Genomic DNA, 6,000 nt, shown 5'->3' on the forward strand with positions numbered 1-6,000 from the left:
CCTCATACGTGGATGAATGCTGGTGTCTAAAAAGCATTCTTTGAATACAGCAGACTAGCAGTAAGCATGCCGGAGTTTTCAAACGCTTCCAAATTGACTGCAACAAATTCCCATCATTTCATCCCCATTTTCATAGTATCCATCATCGTGATGCCCAAATAAGCAATGCAGTGCCCCGCTCCAACAACCTAGTTCTCAAAACAGTTTGGCTGTTCTGCACTATAAACATTCTCATTTCACTCAGACATTGAAATTCTCACACTGAAAGGCAAAGAGCTTTGCTGACACTTCCCAAAGCAAGAGTACAGAAGTCCTGGAGGTACAAGCCTTGCCACAGCCCTGGGGAATGCTGGCAGACCACTGTAGCTTAAGTCCTCAGTGGTCAATGAGACTGAAGGACCCAAGGAGACCCCTGCCCACTCAGCCAGCTGACCTGCGTTGGGCACTGGTTCTTCAGTTAAGATCTTCAGGCTGTTCTTTCTCTTCCATGAACGGAACAGAACTCACTTGAAAACATGATAAGAGGAGGTGGTGGAGCTGTGATGTCTCTTCAGTCACAAACCCTTTAGAGCACACAACAGAATATGGTGACGTGAGGTCCTGGTAGCAGTCCAAGGACAGTTGTGCATTTGAAGCTAAATCCTGAAAGCAAACTGATAAATCATCCCAGGAGTGAGACCAGTGCTCAGGTCTCCTCATGCCTCCTGTGAGCTCTCTGGGTGGTAAGCCTCACTGACGCTTTCTTCTTCCCCTTGGCCCAAATAAGACCTGAGTAATGTTCTGGAAAGTGGAGAGTTGCAAGCCATCATAAACACCACCTAAATCTGCAACCTGGGGATGAGCTGGAATGTTTGTTAATTAAAAGTTAACTCCTTCCTCCCACTTCTGCAGCTTCTTCTCCTATTTTGTTTCCTAGAAGCACTTCTTTGGGCTCAGGCTGAGAATGTCTGCAGACAGCCACACTGGTTGCAGTGAGCACTTTGGGTGAACTCCATCTCAGCAGCCCAAACCTCAGCACACCTTCTGCAGAAGAATAAAAACCTCAGAATTCTGTTCCATGAGAGAGAGGGAATCAATCTGCTACGTATTTTAGAAAACACATTGCTTTGCTGAGGGCTAAGGTGAGCGAAAATAAGGGTTGGAAGTTTGTCCTACAGTCAGGCACTGAGCGAGCTCTATAGTGACAGAGCATCTTAATACAGTTACAAAATTAAGTGGAGGGCAATGAAAGAGGGATATTCTGTCACCTAGTCACTTCTCCTTTTGTGAAGCCACACATAACACAAAGTTAATTAAAGCTTCTTCTCTGAGAAAAAGGAATGTTCCATTTGGTAATTTTAGAAACAGCTGGTTAGTTTTATCCATTACTTTTGTGCTAACATCAGTTGAGCTCATTCAACTCTCTCTTTTTATGGAGCTGTCCTTCCTATGCTACCTGATAGCTACTAATTGCTGCAACTACATTTCTGAATTGCAAATTTTCTGCACTGATAAAAACTTTGATTGCCTGTCAGCTACACATAAGGAAAAGATCACCAGTGCTAAATGAGGTGTTCCACGCTTGGATAATAATGCCTAATGAATTATTCAAAAAAGAATGCTTGAATGAAGCAAACAATTTGAAGGGTTACTAGCAGCCGTAACAGTTCAACAGCCAAAAGAACAAAAGTATCATCCTGAAAATTACACTAATGATTAAAAAATGCGTATTAATTCCACATTTGGAGAAAAAAAGAAATGCCAATCTGATTTTAAAGGTTAATCATTATTTTTTCACTAATGCTCTAATCTCTGGGAAAAACACCCTTTACCAATATTTTGGGACATATAATATTATGACATAACATTTATATAATTTTCCAGGCATTAACCCCCTCTGCAAATTTCAAATTTTGCTGTAAAAGCACCAAAAGCCCTGTCTGAAAACTAGTGCTGTCCACAGGATCCTCTCCGTTGCTTCAAATGATCGTAGGATCAGGCCCATCAACCGGCACTGCAGCACCGTGCTGGATGCAGGGCAGTCAGGCACCACTGACACTGTGAGGAGCTCTCAGGCAATGGGCTGTTGGGTAATTCAGAGTGTCTGGATCACTCCAGAGTGACTTTGGTGTGGGGAAGACAGGGCCTGGCTCTCACCATCCACTACGTGAAAGGATCTGCTACATGAGAATGCAGGTGGCAGAAATAAAACCCGCGCATTCAAATTAAAACAAAAGCAATAGCTGTGTTCACAGAAGTGCTAAAATTAGTAACTGCTTCCAGACTAGATTTGATTGTAGCTTTTTAAAAAAGCAGGTAGTGCACAGAGAAATGCTTCATCTAAATGCTGCCTGCTAAAAGGAGAAGGATCAAAGAAGAAGAACCTTAATAAACCATGAGAATTTCATGGATGTCCGATGCTGACACATTTTCAGCTTTCATAAAAAATATATTTCCACCACTAAAAGTGATAATTTATTATGACAGACTTCTCCGGTTGCCAAAAAAAAAAAAAAAAAAAAAGAAAAGAAAAAAAAAATCTGAGACCTAAATCCTAAGGAGCATCTCCTGTAAGATACTAGCATCGCATATACATGAAATAAAGCAGCACAACAGCAACAACACATTTATCTACTTTGCTTTTAACAATCTTCCAACTGTTACGGTTGGGATTGAGCTAGCGAGGACACGCCGTCATTTGCTGAGAGGGATCACAGTGACAATAATATGCTTGCTATGCTAAGGAAGGATTTTTCAGATAGCATTTAGTAACAGGAAACCCAGTCAACCACTTAGCTACCTCTGCTGCAATTTTACAGCTATAAAGCCTTTGGTATTAGATGCCAATTAGTGATTTTGTTATAAAGATGTTCAATGTCAAGATAACACTTCTTCTCATTTCTGGCAGTGACACTGAATGGTGGATAGAAGAAATGACTTCAGGAAAGCTTAGCTGACCATCTGCTTAGGCCTGCTCACTCACTGATGATTAATCCTTTCCCTCGAGGACAATGTCTCCATGTGTTTCTCTTGCTGTCTTTTTAATGTCACAAAAAGAGGTTGATAAACACATCCAAGTCACAATTAAAAAACATTTTAACTGACCAGTTGCCACTGATGATATTATTAGACAGTTTTAGTCACTGTTGTAACAATGCGTTTAGTAGTGTTGATGTGAAGTAGAGATGAAGTTTCCTTAACGTGCCTCCTACCTATTTCTATGTTTAAGTGACATTTAAATGTTTACCTTGATGCTTGCAAACAAGCAGTTGGCAAGGGTGCAGGGAGAAGGTTTGTTTTTACATCACAGAGACAGAATGTCTGGAAAAAAAATTGCAGGACGGCGTGCTGGCTCCATTTTCCCCTCCCTTGAGGTGGGGGAGCAAGGAGACAGAGGACAAAGACCAGAAGATCTAGCAGAGGTTTTAGGGAGATCGCAGCAATTCCTTTCAGACTCTTAAGTTTCTGCCAAATACACGAGTGATTGGTTTTTCATTTCAACACAACAGGTTGCAGCACAGCTGTGGACTCACGGGCCTGGTAAACATACAGGAGTTACCTGTGTGCTGGAACATCATGGTGGTGATATGGAAGCTGTCACAATTAAGAACCAAGCAATATTGGGTCCTGCCTCTTTCCTCTCATGGCAGACTGCACGGATTTTGCTCCACTTAGGAGGGAAGTTCATGGCTCATGACACTTTACAGACCCGTCCTGATGAAGAGACGATTTGCCAGGAACAAACCTTCACTGACAAATGAGGGGACCAGCTTTCATGAAGGCTGGCAGTCGCAGAGCTCAGCACCTCTGGGCTCAGATCATATCTTGTTTATATTTTCAAATACAGACTTAGGGGCCCAATTTCCCGAGCTCAGGGCCTGATTTAACTATTCATTTCTTCCCTTGACTTTTATTGCATTGCACACTTTAATTCCTCCAGTTGATCCACACGTGCAAATAACAGAATAATGTTTCACAGCAGTGCCATCATGGAAGCACTGTAATTCCCAAGAAGCTAGGCTGATTTATCACCTATCTGATCTTAAGCAAATTCATCCAGCAGAACAGTTAATGATGATCTGCTAGCAATTGACTGTAAATATCATCCTACACCTATGAAATTAGTGGTTTCAAACTCCACATCCACATCATTATGTTTACTTTTATGAGATCCCTTATTTAGAGATGAAATGCACTGAACACCTGACAAGTCAGAAATCAAATAGCCCCAAAGGAGGAAGATCCAGTGATCTGAATCCACTTCATTCTCATGAAGGCATCAGGGAGAGGCACTGACTCCCCAGCTCCAGTGATGAATTGGAGCATCTTCACACAGATGACCTCTCGGTTTCCTTTGCCATTTCCAGACCTGTATTTACAATGATTGTCACCCAGTAGATGAAAGGAGGTAGACTACTCCATGACTTGGTGGCATTTCTGTCTTCAAGAAGTTTTCCTATTAACAAACTTTTAGTATCAAGCCTATAACCCTACCTCTCCTTCTGTTGTAATGTTATAGCTTCCTGTGCACACGTTAAAGAGGGAAAGGTTAAGGCAATATCAGAATTATCTGGCACAGTTACTAGATATGCCAATAATACTGTCTTCAACAAGGAAATATAAAGAAAAGACTCTCCTGTTGAAATGGGCACATTTACCACTATTTTATCTTAAATTTGCCACCAAATATTCGCTACCTAGAAGGTAGTCCAAGAAGTTCAGGAGGACTTAGAAATTAAGGTAAGATGTGACATAAGAGGAAGCAAGTACATTATTAGGGAGGACATAAGAAGGAGAGAGGAAGTAAGTGATTAGTTGGTGAAGGCAGATTTGACTTCTAATTTCATTGACAAGATATGGAATGGGATTTTCAAAAGCCCTGGGGTGACCTAGAAAACTAAGTTCAATTGATTTTTAAGCAGTTAGACATTTTGGAAATTCATGCACATAACAAGAAAGCAGCATTACAGTCCAGTCCAACCTGAATTGCGTTCAACAGTAGAGTGCACTTTATGAAAGATAGATCCAGCACTTTCCTGTAGACATTGCAGCTTATACACAGGTAGTGTCAACTAAAACAGAAACAAAGATTAATGTAACGCTGTTTGATTGAGCAAATTCTCAGCTACAAACCACTATTTTTCAACACAGTTACCACTATTACCAACGCATTTTCATCAGTGATGAACAAGAAACTGGATGCCGTGCTTGTAAAGACCGCATCAGTGGAGATGACCCACTGTTCCACAGATGCTATTACGGTAGATGGCCGTTGCTAGGAAGATGTTGCCCATCCAGCCCATCTTTCATCAACCTGAACAGATGGAAGTCAAAAGGTGCCAAATCCGGACTATATGGTGAGTGTGTGAGGACAATGCAGCCAAGATTGGCAACGTGCTCCACACTCTTCAAACTGGTATGGGGCCTGGCACTATGAGAGTAAAAAAACAGATATGGAAAGAGCAGTCAAGCACAGGGGCATAACTCATGCCACAGATGGATGGACCTATATAGTGTAAGCTTAACAAGAAGGAAAGGGGAGGCCGTCTGAAGAAGAAAAAGAAAATAACTTGGTATAGCATGAAAGAGATTCAGTGGAGGGATATAGTAAAGGAGGAGAGGCAATTACAGTGATTTTGACTGAGGTATTTTTTTTCTTATGAAGACAGCAGTAACGTGAGCTGGAAACTTACATCCTTGTTAACCAAAATGATAATGGAAAGGACAAGATTTCTTATTCTGCACTGAGAAAAAGTTGGCTCTTATAAATAGTTTGCTTGGAAATCATCAGGACATGTACCTCAACTTTCAGTGGAGCCATATAGATGTTTTATACTGGGATGAGAGGAATAATCCTTGCAGATGCTCTCAAGGGATGGTTGCTGACAAGGAAAACTATTTTCCCCAATCAAACTTTTGTTTTTAATCTGATATGAAGGATCTAAGACATTTAAGGGTTTTTCTGTTTACCCCTCAAGCTTCCTGGAGGCAAGAAAGAAGCCTCCGCGATCAATAGTATCA

The sequence above is a fragment of the Cyrtonyx montezumae genome, unplaced genomic scaffold, assembly GCF_038088225.1.
Source record: "Cyrtonyx montezumae isolate F1298 unplaced genomic scaffold, pur_monq_1.0 scaffold_10, whole genome shotgun sequence".
NCBI classification, from domain to species: Eukaryota; Metazoa; Chordata; class Aves; order Galliformes; family Odontophoridae; genus Cyrtonyx; species Cyrtonyx montezumae.